The following is a 25,827-nucleotide window of genomic DNA, read 5'->3' as shown; positions in this document are numbered from 1 at the left end:
TTAATTCGGTTAGTCAGGTCTCAGATAGTGTTTTGTTTCTGTCGTTTCTTTTTGGATGCCATGACTAGAACCTTCCCTCTGATGCATTTATGTGCTTCCCATTGAGTTAAGGAGTGTACGTCGGGTGTGTTATTCATTTGGAAAAAGGATCTGAGGTATGAGTTTAGATGGTCTAGGTTACATTTGTCTGTCAAAAGGGAGGCATTGTGGCGCCAGATTTTCGTTTTCTCCACAGACTCTGGGAATGATAGAAGAATAAATGAAATAAAAAATAGTGCGCTTCTAAACAAATATATGTAAAAATACACTTAGTATCAATGTGCATAAAAAGAAAAACACAATTTACAATTAACAAGATCATATAAGTGATATAAGTCTCTCAAAATGGACCAACAATGCAGCTCCAAAATGTGAATGATGAAGAAGCCCGTGAAGAAATGATGGCGTGAGCCAAAAAACTTCAAATATATTGTGCTTCAACTGGTGAAATAAATGTACAGGTGGCCCCTTACCATGATGAAAACAAATGGTGACTTGATCTTTCACCAAAGTGATGAAGTGAACCAAAAACACCCAGTGGTAGAAGGGAACTCTTATCAGATGTAAGGGAGGTTAGAGCCTTGAAATGGTGAACAGAAGATCCATGGATAAGGATGCATAGATGGAACCCTATATGTGTATCCTCCAGAAATTATCTGCTCCCAAAGCATGTGGATCTTATGGTGGCTCAATGGCGAAAACCCACATGAGGCATTTACCAAATGAAAGAAAGAAGGGGCTGATAGTGCATTATCTCTTTAAAAATGTATTAAATATAAAGACAAACACTTACATCAGCCCAAACTTGCACACACGGAATGATGGCTCTTGCAGAAAAAGCCTCCTTTTGTTATTTAAATCTCCTTGTGTAGCGGGAGCAAGATCAAGTGGCCATACTCGACCAGTGCCAAACCACACCCCCTAAGTGACACTTTTTGGGGACCAGTTACATCGATACTAAAGTTACATCAGTGCTAAAGAAAATGCACTGTTACTGTATAAATGATACTGGCAGGGAAGGGGTTAACACCAGGGGTAATCAAGGGGTTAAGTGTGCTCCTAGGGAGTGCTTTCTAACTTTAGGAGGAGTGGGTGCACTAGAAGAAAAGAGAGATCTGTGTTTCAGCTTAGTTGAAACACAAGATCTCTCTCTTCCTTTGTGACAGATTAGCGGTCTGGCTTGTTTACATAGGCAGACTGCCGTTTTGTCATTCCCCCGAACAAAGAGAGTTATTTGCCATGAGGTGCCATGTTGAATTTCCAGTGACCAGTATGATAGAGCGAGAGTGATAACACCAAATTTAACACATCTGCTCCCCATTCACACCTGAGACCTTGTAACACTAATGAGTCAGAGGAGGGGAAATGGCTATTTGGGCCCAATTTGCACATTATAACTTAGGGGTGTACTCACTTTTGTTACCAGCAGTTTAGACATTAATGGCTGTGTGTTGAGTTTTTTTGAGGGGACAGCAAATTTACACTGTTATACAAGCTGTACACACTGAGCATGTGCACTCAACATCTTAGGTTGACCATGGCAATCTTATTATAGCCTAGGGGCCTAGGCCATATTTATTTAGAGCAGCATTTTTTTTTTCAGATCCTCAGAGAGTTCTTTGCCATGAGGTGCCATGTTGAACTTCCAGTGACCAGTATGAGAGAGTGAGAGCGATAACACCAAATGTAACACACCTGCTCCCCATTCACACCTGAGACCTTGTAACACTAATGAGTCACATGACACTGGGGAGGGAAAATGGCTAATTGGGCCAAATTTGGACATTTTCACTTGGTGGTTTAATCACTTTTGTTGCCAGCAGTTTAGACATTAATGGCTGTGTGTTGAGTTATGTATAGAGTATGATAGAGTGAGAGTGATAACACCAAATTTAACACACCTGCTCCCCATTCACACCTGAGACCTTGTAACACTAATGAGTCAGAGGAGGGGAAATGGCTATTTGGGCCCAATTTGGACATTATAACTTAGGGGTGTACTCACTTTTGTTACCAGCGGTTTAGACATTAATGGCTGTGTGTTGAGTTTTTTTGAGGGGACAGCAAATTTACACTGTTATACAAGCTGTACACTCACTACTTTACATTGTAGCAAAGTGTCATTTCTTCAGTGTTGTCACATGAAAAGATATAATAAAATATTTACAGAAATGTGAGGGCTGTACTTTCTTTTGTGAGATACTGTATGTATGGAGTTCAGCTTTAAGTTTCTATCTAATATTCCATTGAAAAGGCGACATCTTCACGCTATAAAAGGACTTTTATGCCTGCAGTAAAATTTAAATATTTACTCACAAGTTATTGTTGAGTGACTTGTTTTGACTATTCGAAATCAACGCAAATTATTTCGAATTTGTCTAAAATAGTTCTCAGCCGCCAACAGACAGCACTACTCAGCAGTTATAGAAAGCAAATTTCCATTACAGACTCATCATCTTAAAATCTCTTTAATGGAGAGAATGCCGATGTCCATTATTACAGCCGCATAGGCGCTCTGTAATGCTTTAGATCAGGATGCAAAAGGCGGGCGGGCGCATTGTATTAGCTGACACTGGACTAACCGTGTCAAATGTAAAACTAATTATTCTGAAAGGAGTAATCATATCTTTCGTAAACAGCGGTGAAAAAAAACCCGTTGGTTTCCATGGGAATTCAATTGAAACAATGTATCTGTAATTTGTATTTTTAGCTTTTAGTAGTGAAAGGGCATGGTTAAAGAGACAGGGTCACCTTAGTATGCAGGACTAAGTGTGTGGGAGAGTGAAGAAGAGGTGTTAGAATCATGATGTTTCTTTATGTTCATTTTATATTATTGCTCTCCTCCAATATTATTATAATTGTGTAGGTATACTATAGAAAAGAGAGGTAGTAAGGCACTTGGGAACAAACAGGCAGATAACTGTGAAAGGCCAGTAAACCAAAACCTTCTGTTACAAATATCCAATCAGTGCAGTCCTTATGGGTCCTCCCCTAAGGACGTGCCCTTGCACAAAACGCATTGGGGGGAGCATACATGCTGATGTCATGCTGCCACCATTAATGTGAGTTTCTAGCTTTTTTGTTTTCTCCTATGATGCCACATCTATTGATGCACCAAGTGTAATGTTCTGGTACCTTTGGGTACCCTAATTACTCTTTCATAAGTGTATGCGCCCCACCATTCTCTTTTGGTAAGGTGCGCATACACCTTTAAGACTGATGCTGTCATCACTGAGCGCCGGACTGGATGGCTATTTAGATCGCCGGCTCTCACTCACATGTGTTTTCTTTCTAACTGCTTTGTGCCTTGATGCTAACCTGTCTTGAAGCTCTCATGCTTGCAAGCATACCTCGCTGTCGGAACCACGCTGCGCTGATCCCTGTATCCCGCTACCGGATCATCCGCTCTTGCCGAACCTCTCCTCTGCTACATTGCTATTAGTGATAAGTACCCCACAGGGGAAACCTCTATAACCTTCATACTAAAGCTTACACTATCTAGCTCTGCATACTAAGGACTATTACTACATCTGCATTATCTAAGATTGCTAGCTCTTGAGCCTACTACCACCTGTTCTTGCACTGGGTTGATCTCTCTTGTATGTCCACCTGCTACTCTGTCATCTGCTACCATACATGATTGCTAAACCTATCTGCATCCCATCTGCTACTATCTTACTTTCAAGAACATTTCCTTTCAAGTGTCTGTCATCTACCATCTCTACCCAATCTGTCTCTTCAGCCTATCATCACTGTGTTACTATATACATAAGTCACTCTAGGAAACATCTTACTGAGTGTGTGTATTTACTTGCTGAATTGAGATCCTCCACACATGATGAGTCATTGGGAGTTGGGATTGGTGTCTCAGCGTTTCTCTACATGACTACTGAAGTGGAATATTTCTGCAGCTGAAAATCCACATCATACATAAAACGCAGGAGCGTTACACCAAGTTTGTTTTATGTTGTCTGTTGTTTGTACTAGAGATGTGTACAGCGGAAACATGTATTTAGTTACGGTTTCATTCGTTAAAGTGATATTCAATTCTTGTTTTTTTTTTTTTTTTACTTATTTGTTATACTTACCTGCTCTGTGCAGTGGTTTTGCACAGAGCAGCCCAGATCCTCCTCTTCTCCCCATGCAGGCACGCTCCCTAGCCACTGCTCTGCGTGTTTATTCACACACAGAGCCACGTCTCGGCCCAATCCCCCCTCTCTCCTCTTTGGCTCACTGGCTGTAATTTACATTGGCTCCCGTTGCTGTCTTAGCCAATGAGCAGGGAGAGACCCAGCAGAGCCGAGGCTCCGGTTGACAGCGCTGGAGAAAGATCTGGCTCAGGTATATATTATGGGGGGGCAGATGGGAGATGGGGCTTAGTTAAGTATTAGAGGGGCTAATATGGGGCTAGTATGGGGGGTTTCTGCTCACAGAAGGATTTTTACCTTCATGCATAGAATGCATAAAGGTAAAAAATCTTGAGCCTTTACAATCATTTTAAGTAAATAATTTTGTTGCGTCATAATCATTAACCACTTAAGCCCCGGAAGATTTTACCCCCTTCCTGACCAGGGGGTATTTTGCGATTCGGCACTGCGTGACTTTAACGGACCATTGCGCGGTCGTGCGACGCTGTACCTAAACGAATTTGACGTCCTTTTTTTCCCACAAACAGAGCTTTCTTTTGGTGGTATTTGATCACCTGTGCGATTTTTTGATCATGCGCTATAAACAAAAAAAGAGCGACAATTTTGCAAAAATAACAATATTTTTTACATTTTTTTATAAGAAATCCCCCCGCAAAAAAATGTAAAAATCAAATTTTTTTAACATTTTCGGCCAATTTGTTTTATGCTACATATGTTTGGTAAAAAAAATCGTAAAAAGCGTATTTTGATTGGTTTGCGCAAAAGTTATCGCGTTTACTAACAAAGGGAAAGATTTCTGTCATTTTTGTTGTTTTTTTTTTTAACGCGTAATGGCGGCGATCTGCGATTTTTTTTTTTGTGGTACTGCGACATTGCGGCGGACAGATCGGACCCTTGACTGACATTTTTGACACTTTTGGGGTTACCAGTGACATTTCTACAGTAATCAGTGCTATACATATGCACTGTTACTGTAAAAATACACTGGATGTGAAGGGGTTAACTTTATTTGAGAGGGAGGGGCTGTGTGTGTCCCTAGGGGCGTGATTCTAACAGTGATTGGCTGTGGCTTGAGGTGTAGGAACAATGATCAACGGTCCTACATAGTAGAACCGTGTGATCATCGTTTCTACACGGGGAGAATGACAGGCGGCTTGTTTACATCAGCCGCCTGCCTTTCTCCCTCTCCCCCGACGATCGCCGAGTGACCGGCGGACATCGGGTCCGCCGGTCACACGCGCGGGGGGGTCTGTGACCGGCGGCGCGCGCTCGCTCCCCAGAGCCTCACAGGCTAGCGACATAGACCTACGTCGCTCTGCCTGTGAGGGGCTGACTGCCGCAGTAAATATACTGTGAGCAGTCGGCAAGTGGTTAAGTTAGTTTTCGGAATGATTCATTATCTTGGGAGAGGATATATTCATTGTTCCGAATTCAATTAGTGTTTTCTGACGTTCTGTTATTCTTTTGTTATTTTGGAAGATTGGCTAAATTCATTTTTAAGTGTTGTGGCAGAGTGAGCCCATGCCACTGTTTAAAAAGGTGGTTTATGCCAGATTTTCTAAGAAGCAAGCACACTAACGGCACAGGTATGTTCTGGCTTCATATGAGAGCCAGAGATAGAGCTCAGATAGAGCTCAGAGCGCCACCCTCCCGATGGGGATCAGGTGCTAGTGTGCACCATGGTGTCCAGGTCAGGACAGAGCAAGGCCCGAGCCTGGGAGAGAGTCCATGAGGGACAGAGCAGCTAGGAAGCTGTAGAGAGAGTTCATGAGGGACAGAGCAGCTAGAAAGCTGTAGAGAAAGTCCATTAGGGACAGAGCAGCTAGAAAGCTGTAGCGAAAGTCCATGAGGGACAGAGCAGCTAGGAGGCTGTAGAGAGAGTCCATAAGGGACCGAGCAGCTAGGAGGCTGTAGAGAGAGTCCATGAGGGACAGAGCAGCTAGGAAGCTGTAGAGAGAGTTCATGAGGGATAGAGCAGCTAGAAAGCTGTAGAGAAAGTCCATTAGGGACAAAGCAGCTAGGAAGCTGTAGAGAAAGTCCATGAGGGACAGAGAAGCTAGGAAGCTGTAGAGAAAGTCCATTAGGGACAAAGCAGCTAGGAAGCTGTAGAGAACGTCCATGAGGGACAGAGCAGCTAGGAAGCTGTAGAGAAAGTCCATTAGGGACAAAGCAGCTAGGAAGCTGTAGAGAGAGAGAGTCCATGAGGGACAGAGCAGCTAGGAAGCTGTAGAGAGAGTCCATTAGGGACAGAGCAGCTAGGAAGCTGTAGAGAGAGTTCATAAGGAACAGAGCAGCTAGGAAGCTGTAGAGAAAGTCCATGAGGGACAGAGCAGCTAGGAAGCTGTAGAGAAAGTCCATTAGGGACAAAGCAGCTAGGAAGCCATAGAAAAAGACCATAAGGGACCGAGCAGCTAGGAGGCTGTAGAGAGAGTCCATGAGGGACAGAGCAGCTAGGAAGCTGTAGAGAGAGTCCATGAGGGACAGAGCAGCTAGGAAGCTGTAGAGAGAGTTCATGAGGGACAGAGCAGCTAGGAAGCTGTAGAGAGAGTCTATGAGGGATAGAGCAGCTAGAAAGCTGTAGAGAAAGTCCATTAGGGACAGAGCAGCTAGGAAGCTGTAGAGAGAGTCCATTAGGGACAGAGCAGCTAAGAAGCTGTAGAGAGAGTCCGCGAGGGACAGAGCAGCTGGGAAGCTGTAGAGAAAGTCCATTAGGGACAAAGCAGCTAGGAAGCTGTAGAGAAAGTCCATGAGGGACAGAGCAGCTAGGAAGCTGTAGAGAAAGTCCATTAGGGACAGAGCAGCTAGGAAGCTGTAGAGAAAGTCCATGAGGGACAGAGCAGCTAGGAAGCTGTAGAGAGAGAGAGTCCATGAGGGACAGAGCAGCTAGGAAGCTGTAGAGAAAGTCCATTAGGGACAAAGCAGCTAGGAAGCTGTAGAGAGAGTCCATGAGGGACAGAGCAGCTAGGAAGCTGTAGAGAAAGTCCATTAGGGACAAAGCAGCTAGGAAGCTGTAGAAAAAGTCCATAAGGGACCGAGCAGCTAGGAAGCTGTAGAGAGAGTCCATGAGGGACAGAGCAGCTAGAAAGCTGTAGAGAGAGTCTATGAGGGACAGAGCAGCTAGGAAGCTGTAGAGAAAGTCCATGACGGACAGAGCAGCTAGGAAGCTGTAGAGAGAGTCCATGAGGGACAGAGCAGCTAGGAAGTTGTAGAGAAAGTCCATTAGGGACAGAGCAGCTAGGAAGCTGTAGAGAGAGAGAGTGAGTCCATGAGGGTCAGAGCAGCTAGGAAGCTGTAGAGAGAGAGAGAGTCCATGAGGGTCAGAGCAGCTAGGAAGCTGTAGAGAGAGTCCATTAGGGACAAAGCAGCTAGGAAGCCATAGAAAATGTCCATGAGGGACAGAGCAGATAGGAAGCTGTAGAGAGAGTCCATGAGGGACAGAGCAGCTAGAAAGCTGTAGAGAGAGTCCATGAGGGACAGAGCAACCAGGAAGCTGTAGAGAGAGTCCATAAGAGACAGAGCAGCTAGGAAGCTGTAGAGAGAGTCCATGAGGGACAGAGCAGCTAGGGAGCTGTAGAGAGAGTCCATGAGGGACAGAACAGATAGGAAGCTGTAGAGAAAGTCTATGAGGGACAGAGCAGCTAGGAAGCCGTAGAAAAAGTCCATAAGGGACCGAGCAGCTAGGAGGCTGTAGAGAGAGTCCATGAGGGACAGAGCAGCTAGGAATCTGTAGAGAGAGTCCATGAGGGACAGAGCAGCTAGGAAGCTGTAGAGAGAGTTCATGAGGGACAGAGCAGCTAGGAAGCTGTAGAGAGAGTCTATGAGGGATAGAGCAGCTAGAAAGCTGTAGAGAAAGTCCATTAGGGACAGAGCAGCTAGGAAGCTGTAGAGAGAGTCCATTAGGGACAGAGCAGCTAAGAAGCTGTAGAGAGAGTCCGCGAGGGACAGAGCAGCTGGGAAGCTGTAGAGAAAGTCCATTAGGGACAAAGCAGCTAGGAAGCTGTAGAGAAAGTCCATGAGGGACAGAGCAGCTAGGAAGCTGTAGAGAAAGTCCATTAGGGACAGAGCAGCTAGGAAGCTGTAGAGAAAGTCCATGAGGGACAGAGCAGCTAGGAAGCTGTAGAGAGAAAGAGTCCATGAGGGACAGAGCAGCTAGGAAGCTGTAGAGAAAGTCCATTAGGGACAAAGCAGCTAGGAAGCTGTAGAGATAGTCCATGAGGGACAGAGCAGCTAGGAAGCTGTAGAAAAAGTCCATAAGGGACCGAGCAGCTAGGAAGCTGTAGAGAGAGTCCATGAGGGACAGAGCAGCTAGAAAGCTGTAGAGAGAGTCTATGAGGGACAGAGCAGCTAGGAAGCTGTAGAGAAAGTCCATGAGGGACAGAGCAGCTAGGAAGCTGTAGAGAGAGTCCATGAGGGACAGAGCAGCTAGGAAGTTGTAGAGAAAGTCCATTAGGGACAGAGCAGCTAGGAAGCTGTAGAGAGAGAGAGTCCATGAGGGTCAGAGCAGCTAGGAAGCTGTAGAGAGAGAGAGAGTCCATGAGAGTCAGAGCAGCTAGGAAGCTGTAGAGAGAGTCCATTAGGGACAAAGCAGCTAGGAAGCCATAGAAAATGTCCATGAGGGACAGAGCAGATAGGAAGCTGTAGAGAGAGTCCATGAGGGACAGAGCAGCTAGAAAGCTGTAGAGAGAGTCCATGAGGGACAGAGCAACCAGGAAGCTGTAGAGAGAGTCCATAAGAGACAGAGCAGCTAGGAAGCTGTAGAGAGAGTCCATGAGGGACAGAGCAGCTAGGGAGCTGTAGAGAGAGTCCATGAGGGACAGAACAGATAGGAAGCTGTAGAGAAAGTCTATGAGGGACAGAGCAGCTAGGAAGCCGTAGAAAATGTCCATGAGGGACAGAGCAGCTAGGAAGCTGTAGAGAAAGTCTATGAGGGACACAGCAGCTGGGAAGCTGGAGAGAGAGTCCATGAGAGACAGAGCAGCTAGGAAGCTGTAGAGAGAATCCATGAGGGACAGAGCAGCTAGGAAGCTGTAGAGAGAGTCCATGAGGGACAGAGCAGCTAGGAAGCCGTAGAAAATGTCCATGAGGGACAGAGCAGCTAGGAAGCTGTAGAGAAAGTCCATGAGGGACAGAGCAGCTAGGAAGCTGTAGAGAAAGTCCATGAGGGACAGAGCAGCTAGGAAGCTGTAGAGAGAGTCCATGAGGGACAGAGCAACCAGGAAGCTGTAGAGAGAGTCCATAAGAGACAGAGCAGCTAGGAAGCTGTAGAGAGAGTCCATGAGGGACAGAGCAGCTAGGAAGCTGTAGAGAGAGTCCATGAGGGACAGAACAGATAGGAAGCTGTAGAGAAAGTCTATGAGGGACACAGCAGCTGGGAAGCTGGAGAGAGAGTCCATGAGAGACAGAGCAGCTAGGAATTGTAGAGAGAGTCCATGAGGGACAGAGCAGCTAGGAAGCTGTAGAGAGAATCCATGAGGGACAGAGCAGCTAGGAAGCTGTAGAGAGAGTCCATGAGGGACAGAGCAGCTAGGAAGCTGTAGAGAGAATCCATGAGGGACAGAGCAGCTAGGAAGCTGTAGAGAGAGTCCATGAGGGACAGAGCAGATAGGAAGCTGTAGAGATAGTCCATGAGGGACAGAGCAGCTAGGAAGCTGTAGAAAAAGTCCATAAGGGACCGAGCAGCTAGGAAGCTGTAGAGAGAGTCCATGAGGGACAGAGCAGCTAGAAAGCTGTAGAGAGAGTCTATGAGGGACAGAGCAGCTAGGAAGCTGTAGAGAAAGTCCATGAGGGACAGAGCAGCTAGGAAGCTGTAGAGAGAGTCCATGAGGGACAGAGCAGCTAGGAAGTTGTAGAGAAAGTCCATTAGGGACAGAGCAGCTAGGAAGCTGTAGAGAGAGAGAGTCCATGAGGGTCAGAGCAGCTAGGAAGCTGTAGAGAGAGAGAGAGTCCATGAGAGTCAGAGCAGCTAGGAAGCTGTAGAGAGAGTCCATTAGGGACAAAGCAGCTAGGAAGCCATAGAAAATGTCCATGAGGGACAGAGCAGATAGGAAGCTGTAGAGAGAGTCCATGAGGGACAGAGCAGCTAGAAAGCTGTAGAGAGAGTCCATGAGGGACAGAGCAACCAGGAAGCTGTAGAGAGAGTCCATAAGAGACAGAGCAGCTAGGAAGCTGTAGAGAGAGTCCATGAGGGACAGAGCAGCTAGGGAGCTGTAGAGAGAGTCCATGAGGGACAGAACAGATAGGAAGCTGTAGAGAAAGTCTATGAGGGACAGAGCAGCTAGGAAGCCGTAGAAAATGTCCATGAGGGACAGAGCAGCTAGGAAGCTGTAGAGAAAGTCTATGAGGGACACAGCAGCTGGGAAGCTGGAGAGAGAGTCCATGAGAGACAGAGCAGCTAGGAAGCTGTAGAGAGAATCCATGAGGGACAGAGCAGCTAGGAAGCTGTAGAGAGAGTCCATGAGGGACAGAGCAGCTAGGAAGCCGTAGAAAATGTCCATGAGGGACAGAGCAGCTAGGAAGCTGTAGAGAAAGTCCATGAGGGACAGAGCAGCTAGGAAGCTGTAGAGAAAGTCCATGAGGGACAGAGCAGCTAGGAAGCTGTAGAGAGAGTCCATGAGGGACAGAGCAACCAGGAAGCTGTAGAGAGAGTCCATAAGAGACAGAGCAGCTAGGAAGCTGTAGAGAGAGTCCATGAGGGACAGAGCAGCTAGGAAGCTGTAGAGAGAGTCCATGAGGGACAGAACAGATAGGAAGCTGTAGAGAAAGTCTATGAGGGACACAGCAGCTGGGAAGCTGGAGAGAGAGTCCATGAGAGACAGAGCAGCTAGGAATTGTAGAGAGAGTCCATGAGGGACAGAGCAGCTAGGAAGCTGTAGAGAGAATCCATGAGGGACAGAGCAGCTAGGAAGCTGTAGAGAGAGTCCATGAGGGACAGAGCAGCTAGGAAGCTGTAGAGAGAATCCATGAGGGACAGAGCAGCTAGGAAGCTGTAGAGAGAGTCCATGAGGGACAGAGCAGATAGGGAGCTGTAGAGAGAGTCCATGAGGGACAGAGCAGCTAGGAAGCCGTAGAAAATGTCCATGAGGGACAGAGCAGCTAGGAAGCTGTAGAGAGAGTCCATGAGGGACAGAGCAACCAGGAAGCTGTAGAGAGAGTCCATAAGAGACAGAGCAGCTAGGAAGCTGTAGAGAGAATCCATGAGGGACAGAGCAGCTAGGAAGCTGTAGAGAGAGTCCATGAGGGACAGAGCAGATAGGGAGCTGTAGAGAGAGTCCATGAGGGACAGAGCAGCTAGGAAGCCGTAGAAAATGTCCATGAGGGACAGAGCAGCTAGGAAGCTGTAGAGAAAGTCCATGAGGGACAGAGCAGCTAGGAAGCTGTAGAGAGAGTCCATGAGGGACAGAGCAACCAGGAAGCTGTAGAGAGAGTCCATAAGAGACAGAGCAGCTAGGAAGCTGTAGAGAGAGTCCATGAGGGACAGAGCAGCTAGGAAGCTGTAGAGAGAGTCCATGAGGGACAGAACAGATAGGAAGCTGTAGAGAGAGTCCATGAGGGACAGAGCAGCTAGGAAGCTGTAGAGAGAATCCATGAGGGACAGAGCAGCTAGGAAGCTGTAGAGAGAGTCCATGAGGGACAGAGCAGCTAGGAAGCTGTAGAGAGAATCCATGAGGGACAGAGCAGCTAGGAAGCTGTAGAGAGAGTCCATGAGGGACAGAGCAGATAGGGAGCTGTAGAGAGAGTCCATGAGGGACAGAGCAGCTAGGAAGCCGTAGAAAATGTCCATGAGGGACAGAGCAGCTAGGAAGCTGTAGAGAAAGTCCATGAGGGACAGAGCAGCTAGGAAGCTGTAGAGAGAGTCCATGAGGGACAGAGCAACCAGGAAGCTGTAGAGAGAGTCCATAAGAGACAGAGCAGCTAGGAAGCTGTAGAGAGAGTCCATGAGGGACAGAGCAGCTAGGAAGCTGTAGAGAGAGTCCATGAGGGACAGAACAGATAGGAAGCTGTAGAGAAAGTCTATGAGGGACACAGCAGCTGGGAAGCTGGAGAGAGAGTCCATGAGAGACAGAGCAGCTAGGAATTGTAGAGAGAGTCCATGAGGGACAGAGCAGCTAGGAAGCTGTAGAGAGAATCCATGAGGGACAGAGCAGCTAGGGAGCTGTAGAGAAAGTCCATGAGGGACAGAGCAGCTAGGAAGCTGTAGAGAAAGTCCATGAGGGACAGAGCAGCTAGGAAGCTGTAGAGAGAGTCCATGAGGGACAGAACAGATAGGAAGCTGTAGAGAAAGTCTATGAGGGACACAGCAGCTAGGAAGCTGTAGAGAAAGTCCATGAGGGACAGAGCAGCTAGAAAGCTGTAGAGAGAGTCCATGAGGGGCAGAGCAGCTAGAAAGCTGTAGAGAGAGTCCATGAGGGACAGAGCAGCTAGGGAGCTGTAGAGAAAGTCCATGAGGGACAGAGCAGCTAGGAAGCTGTAGAGAAAGTCCATGAGGGACAGAGCAGCTAGGAAGCTGTAGAGAGAGTCCATGAGGGACAGAACAGATAGGAAGCTGTAGAGAAAGTCTATGAGGGACACAGCAGCTAGGAAGCTGTAGAGAGATTCCATGAGGGACAGAGCAGCTAGGAAGCTGTAGAGGGAGTCCATGAGGGACAGAGCAGCTAGGAAGCTGTAGAGAGAGTCCATTAGGGACAGAGCAGCTAGGAAGCTGTAGATAAAATCCATTAGGGACAGAACAGCTAGGAAGCTGTAGAGAAAGTCCATTAGGGACAGAGCAGCTAGGAAGCTGTAGAGAAAGTCCATGAGGGACAGGGCAGCTAGGAAGCTGTAGATAAAATCCATTAGGGACAGAACAGCTAGGAAGCTGTAGAGAAAGTCCATTAGGGACAGAGCAGCTAGGAAGCTGTAGAGAAAGTCCATGAGGGACAGGGCAGCTAGGAAGCTGTAGAGAAAGTCCATGAGGGACAAAGCAAGGCCCAAGCCTGAGAGAGAGTCCATTAGGGCAGTAAGAAGCTGTAAGGAAGACACAGAGCCGAGGTGAAATGTCTGTACATAAACACTGGGATGTGTTTCATTGTAAGGGGACCAAAAAGGTACTGATGGTCAGGAGGACCCTGAAGAGGTACTTGGAGCAGTAAAACTGTCGCAAGAGAGCCAGGAGGCTGAATGTTTTTTTTTATTCACAGTGATAGTGAGAACCCCCTGTGTATGATTGTTGACTTTCTTTAAAATAAAAGTGGGCAGGAAAGTCCCAATATCTGGTGGGAAATAATTTCACTGTTTTGGTGCTACCATTGAGCTAAGAAACCCCAATGTGTCACAGTGTTAATTTGTTGTTTCGTGTGATTAGTTATTGGTATATAACCAAAATATTATTCCCAAGTAACATTGTTTGTTGTGCTATGCACATGCAAATCAATTCATTTTCTCTCAACCCCAAAACAAAAAGAATCTTATTAGAATATTCATGCTACACTCACTAGAATAAAAATGAATAGATCAGAATCGATTCAGATCATTTGTTATGTAGTTATTTAGGCCCAAACTGTTGCATCATGTCATCCGAATGAAATGAATGAATACGAATGAATGCATTGTTTTCATTACAATTTATTTTGGATACATTGAAATTTGTTACTATTGGGATTCAAGGATTCGGTTACATCTGAATGTCAGAATCACGTTGATTCATTCCAAATTTTAATTCTTAACTAAACGAATCATACATGTCTAGTTTGGACTAATACGCTGCGATCTATCTGTCTGGCTCCGATTGGTGAGCTTTCTTCCATGTATAGCGGTCGTCATTTATATACAAGTCTCACCCAAGCTCTACTGCCATATAAATGATGTGAAGACAGAGTGCCAGTGCTCAGGCCAACCAGTCCACTTTAGATAAATCCAACAAAAAGCCGGAAACTCGGTGCTTCTTCGTAAAAGATCCTTTATTGATGCACAACAGCAAATATAATGTCCATTGATGCTAACGCGTTTCGGCCTCAGCCTTCCTCATAGCATACATGAAAGATAATAGATTTATTTGGCAACTGCACTGAGTTGCTGGCTTTTTGTTGGATTTATCTATAGCGGTCGTCATTGCCCCCTAGTGGAGAAGCTAAAAGGAGATCAACAATGTTAAAGGGACTGGAGTTCTGTGGAAGGGAGAGCCTATCCATATAATTTTGCTAAGTGTTGTATGCTTCTCATGTCTGTGCAGCTCAGTGTCTGTTGCGTGTATATCATTGGGGTTGGTGCGATGGTATACATAGTTGGTATTTGCACAGGTCTTTGATGATTTGGTAGAATAATTATTTATGCGCATATTTATAATGATGAATTGTTTATTTGTTTTATTTATTTATGTATGCACATGTTCAGATTTATGAACTTGTGATTTTTTTTTATTTATGTATTTATACACATTTATTATTAACAATTGTTGGAATGTTTTTTTATTAATAAATTATTTATTTATTTATTTATTCAATTGAAGTACAGTATTTTTCAGATAGCGTCACATTTGAATGAATTGAATATATTTTTATGTTGATTTATGTATACATATACATTTTTTCTGTACAAATAATTGTGGTGTATTTGTTGATGATTCATGATTTGTTGCACTGCACTGATTAGTTAGATGATGTAAATATGGAGAATGGGAATATTGGGCTGGCAGCTTCTGCCCACCAAAGGGCTTCCATGATCACCTTGGGCTGTGATAGAGATCAATTAAATTTTATAGCTCCTAATTTGCAAAGCTAATGCATTTCAAGGCTATAAAATTGCTCCCTTCATTATAGCTTGGCAAATTGAAACAATTTAAAGCTGAATTATAGGTGTGTCAATTTTTACATAGGTACAGATTGGACCAATGTAAGTATGTATGTGCCATACCTATGGGATCCTCATGGAAGGTGGAAACAATTGTATTTGGTACCTCTAATCCAGTGTGCTCCACTAGCTTCAGGGTCCCATGCTGAGTGGCTGACGTGCTGTATTGTGAACACAGGAGATTGCTAATTTGGCCAAGCACCATTCAGGGAACACTTTTAATTTTCTCAATAAAGGCACGGGATCCAGAAGCTAGCAGCAATTATTGTAATGGCAGTGCCTACTACAGTGATTTTCATCTTCCACAGGGATCCTACAGGTGTAGAGTATGCATACATACATTGGTCCATGGTGGACCAATGTAACTATGTAAAAATTGCCATAGCATAATGTGCAAGAGTTTATATGGACCCAAAATTCAACATATGGTGTGATGCTATTGAAACCCAAATTTGCTAATTTGCCAATTTGTGAACCAGTTATTGGCGGATACTGTACAAACTTAAAACATTCCAGTAGCACCACACTACCTGTATGTATTGATTACTGAGTCCATAGGCACCCTTTATTTGTTTCATTTTCCCAGGCTCTAAAGAAGGAGGCATAGGGGCAGCCCCAACAATTGCATTTATTATTGGGATAAACTTGTATTTAAACTTGTAAAAAAGAGGGGAATTTTGGGATTTTAAATGAGGCGCATGTTAACATACGTCTCTATCCCTGAATCTGTGGCAAAAGAAGGGGAATTTATTCTTGGGACTTTAAATGAGGCATGTGCGGCATTGGAAAAATATTTGGTTAAAAAAACAAGAATTTTATTCTCTAGGACAGGGTTTCTCAACTAGGATTCCTCCTGAGGTTGCTGGGGGTTCCTTGAGCAATGGGCAATTTCTGCCTCTCAGATAAGTTTCCAATGACACCGTTGTTACTTTTAGCTATCTGTAAAGGGGTAATTCTTCCCAAAGATGACAAGAGTAAGGAGCCCCGCAATTCTTCCCACTGACTGTAACACTAACGTGTCATCATGAGTTGTAGATTTTACATTTTTAGCAGGGGTTCCCCGATACCAGAAATTTATTAAAAACCCATGTGTCCCTGCGTCCACATTCCAGATTCCCTGTGTCCGTGGAAATGCGCTACTGTGCATGTGCCACAGGACAGCCGCGGTTTGGGGGCGGGCACTGACCTGTGTAGGCTGGGGGAGCTCCTTGGTGTCGGAGGCCAGGTATTGGGGGTCACCCCCGATAATGGTGTGGTGTGAGGGCCGTTGTACTGCCGATAGTTTCAGTAGCCACCGTTCTGAATTCGTATGTGCTGGGGAGGTGGAGTTCCGATCAGTTGCCTTAGATTCAGAAATGGCGCCACCCGGCGCCAACATATCACTGCGCATGCGCCGCTGCTCGGTAAAAGCTGTACACGTTCGGCTATTTCCGGGAATAGCAGAACGTATTTGAGCTTTCCCGAGCGGCGGCGCATACGCAATGACGTGTTGGCGCCGGGTGGCGCCATTTTTAAATCTAAGGCAACTGATCGGAACTCCGCCTCCCGCCTCCCCAGCACATACGAATTCAGAACGGTGGCTACTGAAACTATTGGCAGTACAACGGCCCTCACACCGCACCATTATCGGGGGTGACCCCCAACACCCGGGACCCGGCCTCCGAGAAGCTCCCCCACCCTCCCCAGCACATATCAGGGACAGGTAAGTGAGACTCTTCCACTGCCGCACTGCCTGCCATTATGCGGGGCTGCAGGCATACTACAAGAGATACAGTGCTGCAGGCATGGTACTTCTGTACCATGCCCGCAGCCCCGCATTCCCCTGTACCATGCCCGCAGCCCCGCATTCCCCTGGACCATGCCCGCAGCCCCACATTCCCCTGTACCATGCCCGCAGCCCCGCATTCCCCTGTACCATGCCCGCAGCCCTGCATTCTCCTGTACCATGCCCACAGCCCCGCATTCTCCTGTACCATGCCCGCAGCCCCGCATTCTCCTGTACCATGCCCGCAGCCCCGCATTCCCCTGTACCATGCCCGCAGCCCCGCATTCCCCTGTACCATGCCCGCAGCCCCGCATTCTCCTGTACCATGCCCGCAGCCCCGCATTCTCCTGTACCATGCCCACAGCCCTACATTCTCCTGTACCATGCCCGCAGCCCCGCATTCTCCTGTACCATGCCCGCAGCCCCGCATTCTCCTGTACCATGCCCGCAGCCCCGCATTCCCCTGTACCATGCACGCAGCCCCGCATTCCCCTGTACCATGCGCGCAGCCCCGCATTCTCCTGTACCATGCGCGCAGCCCCGCATTCTCCTGTACCATGCGCGCAGCCATTGCAAACTTATATTCTGGGTTTTAATTACATTATTTTAATATAGTCAGTCGTGAACTAAAGTGGGCCTGTCTAAGGCATGAAACTCCAGGGCTCAAAATGAGTCGCACTCCGGCCCTGGCGGAGAGTCTACACTCACCCGCGGATAGAGCCGCTAGAGGCCATGACTGGCCACACACACAATCCGCAAACCGACCGACCAAACTCACTGACAGCTCCGAGTCCGGCAAAGAGCAGCAAGACTACAACTATGGAGAGCGGCCGGAGACAAATCATCTCTGACTGAGGAAACCACCGCCATCTACTGGCCAACTGTGAGTATTACAACTGGGAATTCACCTCACAGGGCTGAGGACAGAAATCACCTCATCATATATTGTGATATCCTACATACTATTGTCAGAATTAATTAATAATAATTAATAATATCTCGCTGTGCCTCCATTATGTCAGAATGTTTATATTGCTCTGAATATACAGTGTCTATTTATGGTTAATAATAAGCAAAGATCTGTGTGAAAGGAGAATCTCAACTTATTCCATAAATCTATATGTAACGAGTTCTTTTTATTGAGTATTTTCTTTTTAAAAGCATATACCAATCTTAGTGAAAACAGTCTACAGTATGGAATATATAAAAGTTTTATTCACAAGACATGTAATCACGATAAATGATCAAGCTTGAGATGACACAAAAAGATATAACTTCACAAAAATACAAACTTCAAACAATAAATGCAATGTGATGTGTAGCTCAATAATGAAAGTGAAACTGAAACAAAGTTAAAGTGAAACGAAAGCAAGATTACCATTTCCCCAGATGTAGTAGAAACCATATTTAAGCATACTATACAATCAGACCACAATTGTCTGCGTAATGCACAATCTGATAATCACTTCACTGCAGATGAAGTGAGAATAAGCCATGCAAAACGGAAGACTTAAAATCGCAAATAATGCGTTAAATCTGATATTAATAAAAATGTATAAAAACAAAAATCATCTCTTTAGAGAAAAATCTACATATGGTTTATACGGCTGGGATTGTACTCTCGTTACCCTTTAAATATGAAATGTAAAACATTTAAGGAAGTACATAAACAATATTGAATAATAATCAAATAATTAGCAAGGCATAATTACCATATTTAAGATGGCCGCTAGCTTAGAATAGTAGTTACCAGGTTCCTTAAGATGGCTGCATTTCCAAGATGGTGGCCAATTAGGGAGGAGCTTCGTTTGGCGTCCCTCAAAGGTTCAGATACATGATGGATTGAAAGGAAGTCTGTGTAGATGAGTCTGTGCATAGCTGTTAGTAGTGTGTATGTTGTATGTGTGATGTATATTGGGCAAAATGTGATGTCATTGCTAATTCTATACAGATCAAAATATGACATTTCATTTCTATTTATTAAATTTAACATCCCCAAATAACCCTGACACTATACACCCCAATATAATCACCTCATCATATACTATACACCCCAGTATCATCAGGATATCTGATTAGGTGATGATACTGGGGTGTATAGTATATGATGAGGTGATTATATTGGGGTGTATGTAGGATATCACAAGATGGCGGTGGTTTCCTCAGGCGGAGATGATTTGTCTCCGGCCGCTCTCCGTAGTTGTAGTCTTGCTGCTCTTTGCCCGGACTCAGAGCTGTCAGTGAGTTTGGTCGGTCGGTGTGCGGATTGTGTGTGTGTGGCCAGTCATGGCCTCTAGCGGCTCTATCCAGATCCCCCGGCGCCTGCCTCTTCTCCTGACCCATGACCGGGTGCTCCTGCCCGGCTCCAGCATGCGGGTAAGTATAGACTCTCCGGGGAATATGGATCTGGTCCGGAGCCGCCTGCTCAGAGGAACTTCCCTGAAGAGCACCATTATCGGGGTAACCCCCAACACCCGGGACCCAGCCTCCAACACCAAGGAGCTCCCCATCCTACACAGGTCAGTGTGACTTACTTCTGGGGCCCCTGACATGGTGCCTGCCCTCAGTCCCAACGGCTGTCCGTGGGGCACATGCGCAGTAGCGCAATCCCACAGACAAAGGGACGGACGCAGAGACACTTGCATATTGTTAATATAGAATACATGTCCTACATACACCCCAGTCGGGCGGCCGGCCAAAACTCTTGAAGCGGCGGGTGTGCGCGGGCACGCGGCGGGTACGCGCTCGCACGCGGGAGCCGCTCGGTCAGCTCTGCGCGTGTCTCTGTTGCTAGGGCAACAGGGACGCTATGTGCAGAGCTGGCTATGTCATGCGGCTCTCGCGTTGTTAGAAAAAAAAAGAGATAAGCGAGAGCCACTCAGTCAGCCATATGTTCTAGCGCCCGTTAATTTAACGGGCTTAATGTCTAGTAAACAATATTTTTCACTTTCTGCTATATAACATTCCCAAAAAAGAAAAAATTTAAAATCAAAATTTTTTAACATTTTAGGCTAATTTGTATTCTGCCACATATTTTTGGTAAAAAAAAAAATCGCAATAAGAATATTTTGATTGGTTTGCGCAAAAGTTTTCACGTCTACTAACTACGGGAAAGATTTATGTAATTTTTATTGTTTTTTTTTTTTTTTTTACTAGTATTGGCAGCGATCTGCGATTTTTAGCGGGACTGCGACATTGCGGTGGACAGAACGGACACCTAACTGACATTTTTGACACTTTTGGGGGGACCAGTGACATTACTACAGTAATCAGTGCTAAAAATATTCACTGTTACTATAATAATGCCATTGGCAGGTAAGGGGTTAACCCAGGGGTGATCAAAGGGTTAAATGTGTACCTAGGGGGTGTTTCAAACTGTATGGGGGTGGGGCTTGTGAAATGATCACAGAGACCTGTGATCCTATATAGAAGGATCACAGGAGCTCTGTGATCATTCCAGAGAGAAGAACGGTCAGCTGTATTTACAACAGCTGCCCGTACTTCTCTCTCAGCGGGGAGCGATTGTGGGTGGCCGGCGGCAATCGGAGCTGCCTGCCCCCTGCATTGGACTCCCCACTGCTGAGTGGGGGCGGTAGTGCACCGCCGGCGGTGCATGCTCGCCCCCTAGCTGCAGGTGCACGACCGACGTATACCTAAGGCGGTTCGCGCAGGAGGGCCAGCCTGCCACAGTATTTCTGCGGCAGGCGGTCCGAAAGCGGTTAAGATACTCACATTTGGGCTGAATATGAGGGGAATGAGCATGCAATACAAAACGCCGCTCAAGGAGTCTGTCCCAGGAACTGTGGTAAATGGGCCCAGGAAGCAAGCCAGGAACATAAAAGTATTCCCCAATGGGAAGGAATATTCAGAAGTGGTGTGAGGGGGCTCCATTCTCCATTCTAAAATTTGAAAAACAGGTAGTGCATATAAGAAATTACTTTGATTATATTGCATTGTCATAAAGTATTGGAATGGAACCTGTAACCAAGTAGAAGGAAATGGTGCAAAGAGGAAGAAAACATGAAGGGTAAGTATATCCAAGGGAGACATAGCATTGATGTGAAAAAAGAATAAACAAAAAAAAAAACTAATTGAATTTGAAAATTGAACTTAAAAAGTGTATTGAGAGAATCCCATTTCTAAGATGGAGATTGGTGCTCATACTACCTGTATGTATTGATTATTGATTCCATATGCACCCTTTATTTGTTTCATTTTCCCAGGCTCTGATGAAGGAGGCACAGGTACAGCACCAAAATCACATTTATCATTGGGATAAACTTGTGTTTAAAATTGAATGATTATGGTTTGGCAATTCAATTCTACATTCACGCATTCAGAAGTAACAGTTTTGGAAAGGGCCATCCTCCTGATGTGGTATTGAAAGTTTTACCACACATTACTGCAATACACTGGTGTGAAGGCACCCTACAAAAACAAAGACCTGCTCATTCTTGGAAGATGGTACTCGTGGTTGGTCACATGAATAATGGCCCCACAATTATTCCTCTTACTCTGTTGTGTAGCAATGCCAATTATGTTTAGCACAATTGTCATTTTTGTACATAAACACCCCTGCAGCTCACATTTACATTCATATGTGCATGTACTGTCCACTATATTGTCAAAAGTATTGGGACACCTGCCTTTACATGAACTTTAATGGCATTCCAGTCTTAGTCCGTAGGGTTCAATATTGAGTTGGCCCACCCTTTGCAGCTATAACAGCTGCAGCTCTTCTGGCAAGGCTGTCCACAAGGTTTAGGAGTGTGTCTGTGAGAATGTTTGACCATTCTTCCAAAAGCGCATTTGTGTGCTCAGGCACTGATATTGGACGAGAAGGCCTGGCTCGCAGTCTCCGCTCTAATTCATCCCAAAGGTGTTCTATTGGGCTCTGTGCCAGTCAAGTTCCTCCACCCCAAACTCGCTCATTCATGTCTTTATGGACCTTGCTATGTGCACTGGTCCAAATCATTTGGTGGAGGGGGGGGGGGGGGTATTATGGTGTGGGGTTGTTTTTCAGGGGTTGGGCTTGGCCCCTTTATTCCTGTGAGGGAAACTCTTAAGGCGTTGCCAACATGACTGCACACTAATGCACAAAACAAGGTTCATAAAGACTACACCCCAAATGCCCCCACTGCAACCGACATAAGCCTTACATTTGGGGCAGTAAATGGGTTAAAGCGTAGAAACATTTTCCTTAAGTAAAAATACTTCAGCACGTTTCACTTGTGTAAAATATTTTGAACATCTTAAATATAACGGTTTCAGATAACTCCCCCATTTCAGTCTTTGCAAATGTTTTTATTTTAAATCTGGATTTTATAGGGCAGCTCACCCCAAGTTATTATGTTTGTAAAAATATATATTATTTCTCCACCAGGCCGAGCATGAACATCTCCAGAATTGCATAGAGCAGTCCTTGTGATAGGAGATTGCATGTTGCAAAAAATGTATTTTCATTAGGCTGTAACATGCAGAGCCACCGACATAAAACAGTTTAACTTCGCAGGAAATGGTTGTCCTGAAATAAACAGAGATATGTGACCTCGTGTTTTTACAGCCAGCAAGAGACATTTTCCAAACTTCCATCTAAATATTGATAATGCCGAATCCCTCAGGAGGGTTTAAATCTGTACACTTCATTTAGGTTATGGAGTTCCTGAATGTTCTTGTAAAGCTATTATATATATATATATATATATATATATATATATATATATATATATATATATTTCTACTGAGTATGAACGCTTAAAAGGACAGGACCATAAAAAAAAAGTGAATGTGGCCTAAGAGGGCTGCCAAGGGGTCATTGTTTTCTGCTTTTGATTCCCCTCGAAAAACACCATCTCTAATGCTGGACATACACAACCAATCTCAAAACAATTAAAAACATGGAAAGATGCTGTCATTTAACCGCATGGAGATGAAATTTAAATTACATGGTGGAAAAAAATCTACCATCATCATACCTGTAGTATAGGTGGTCAGACACTATGGCTAGTTACTGTGTTCTTCACCTATAGCAGCTCCCTTTCACATAGGGCAAGCAGGCCTACCGGTAATCTATTGCCCCTGGGTCTTATACAAAATGCTATAGTGCCTGGCCACCGTGTCGGGAAAGACACGAACTGAGCAAAGCACCTTGTAGTTGACAGACAGGCAAAGTGGTCAGTGACAGTCCAGGTTCAGGTTAGGCTGAGCTCTGAGCATATTCAATATACAAATAGGTTGTCAACAAGAGAATCCAAACTAGCAGGCAGGGCAGACAAACATGGAGCTTGGGGCATGTGTTACAAATGTAATCACAAGCATGTGACTACAGGCTTGGCTGGATTAAATCAGGTTTGGTCTCCACCCAGAGACTGTCTACATCTGCATCACAGCCAAAACCAGAATGCTGGAATGAGACCAGTAGCTCCCATGCAACAGGAGAGTTTACATGTTACTGACACCATCTGGAATAAAGTGTTAATTTAGTTTCTCAGGTGAATGTTTGTCAGTCCATAGTTGGGCTTTATTGATGAACTTGCCTAGCTAGTCTGAAAATAGATGGTTAAACAAGAAGTGATGTTGGCATGGAGGTGGAAATGGGCACCACACTGCTATGCATTTGGGAAAAACACACAGAACTGCAGATAATGGAAGGGGAGTAAGCTGTGTGCATGTTCACCCATAACTCATACCAGGACCTTCAGGTCTGGTATGGATTTAAAATGAAGAACCCCACTGTCAGGACTGGAATAGCCTGCTAGTGGCACTGTGGTTCCCTGGGCAGAGGCTTGTAGTTCCAGTGTTCACCAGCGGGTGTCTACAAAAAGCCGGCAGTTTCCAGTAATCAGTCTCCACCTGTAGCTGGCTGCTGGGAGGGTATTTAGGTCCTCTCCTTTTAGTGCCTTTTTCCTCCAATGTTCTCCTTTGCTGCTGCTAAATCCCTTTGCCATTTATCCTGATCATGCTCCTGTCCTGTACCCTGCTGCCTTGTACTTGCTCTCTCTTGTTTTTGATCCCAGTTTTGCTTTCCCCTTCCCACATGCTCCCTGCACCTCCAATTGTCCCTGCTTTTTGGTGTTCCCCATTGTGTGTATATTGTATATGTATATTTAATTGCTAGTTAGCCTTCTGTTTGTTAGTTACTAGTCAGGTATTCTGTCAGTGGGTTTTATGGTTCACTTGTATTTTTATGCTCACGGTGTGCTGTTTTTTTTTAGATACTGTTTCACTGTAAATAAATCTCACCTACAGCATATACTGTGTGGTCAAAAATTCCAAAGTGTAACCATGCAGATGTGAGCATCCTTGTGATTGATTCCTGACACCAATGCAAAAATCAAGAAAAAAAGTGGACCTTTCATTTGTCAGTGTAACCCCCGCCTAGATAGGCTGCTAGGATGATAGGAAAATGTAGTTCTTTATGGCTCCCCTGTAATCATTGGAGCAGATATTGATTTCTTTTGGCTGTTCTACAGCTCACAGGCTGCAGGTTAAATTGTTTTCCCCTGCATTCTGGATGTTTCCAGAACTTCGAAGGCTTGGGGAGGAAAATTGGCCGCCTGAACATTTATGGTGCTTCAGCCAATCCCTGGGGAGGTGTGCCCAGTAGGTGCCTGCAGGCAAGCATAAAAATTATGAGGCTGGAGCAGCTGGGTCTTGTCCTGCTGGAGGAGTTCCAGCCTCAGGGGCTGCTGCTCCTTTGAGGCAGTTTTGCTGGAGTCTGCTTTTGTTCATCAAGGTCCCAGCTATAGTTGAGCTGGGTTGCCTAATTCTTATTACTACTGGAGCTACGGATCTGATCTAGAGGGCTTGGGAGGTGCCTGGTGGAAGCTGGGAGGTGTGCAGCTGCAATGGGAAATTGTGAGTACCGATGCAAGCCCAAGAATCCAGTGACTGTGTGTTGTTTTACTTTGGGGACCAGTGATAGTTTATTTTTTTTTTTCCTTTAGGATTGCCCCTATAGGGTTTCAGTTCTGTTTATCCCCTTGATAACTGAGTTAAAGTCTGCTCAAGGAAGTTGCAACTAGTGAAGTGTGTCCTCCTGCTACAAGGCAGCACTTATGGAATATCCCATACCACGCCAACCCTTCTCCTGTTAAAGTTTCTTCAAGCAATTAAGCCTTGAATTAGACATCCCTTGACTGTTTAATGGAGACAAAGTGAATGGACTGTTGCCCTAGTGAGGGGTGGCCTCTGAACTCAGTTAAATCCAGTGGCTTCTTTGGGGGTAGTGTTATATCAGGAGGGAATTGACAGACCTGGATGTTTGTCGGAGGGTGACGATTTTTTTTTTTTTTTCAGAGAATGCATGGTAACATGAACAAATAAAGAAAAAGAAATATATAAAAAAGTCAATTTCCTGTAACAACATTTCAAAGGTCTCTCATTTTTTTAAGCAGTGGTTTTTTTTTTGCAACTCAACAGCATCTTGATTAAGTCATCCTCCTTATTAACAGAGCAGCAATTATTGACACAGTGGTGGGTCCCATTTTGTAATAGAGTTTTCACTGATGTAATTCCGGCCTATGAAGTCCTTCAGGTACAGTAAATCATTACAATGCAGGTGTTCCTGGCAGGTATAATGAACCCATAATGAAGGTGCAGGTGTGAATGCCGAAATAGTAAGAGGATGAAGTTACAACGATTAAGAAATATTTGAGTTAGAAAAGTTAGGGAACAAAATGCAACCCATGTACATCAGGGTGACTAATTCTTTAATTCAAGTAGGGGTATTTATAGCCACCCTATGGACATAATGGTGTTTAAATTTGACGCCAACCAGTTTTTTATTTTGGATAGAGTGGAAAAGACATAAAAACCTGTGTGCTGACTGTCCTGTTGGAAAAATGTTCCTTCTTTTCCAGTCATGTCACTGGGGCAGGAAGTGTAGATAAATCCCTTCACAATAGGTGCATCAGCAGTTTTAATATTCTTGGCTGATGGATTTGTCAATATGTCCTCCTACTGGGATCCTAAGCAACACACAAGTCTGTGTCATAAATTTAAATTAGCCCTACAGCCCTTTATTAAACCACAATGAAGAATTAACAATTC

Source organism: Pelophylax lessonae (genome assembly GCF_965119305.1).
Source record: "Pelophylax lessonae genome assembly, chromosome: 7".
Classification (NCBI taxonomy): domain Eukaryota; kingdom Metazoa; phylum Chordata; class Amphibia; order Anura; family Ranidae; genus Pelophylax; species Pelophylax lessonae.
Note: the sequence above shows the minus strand (reverse complement) of the source record.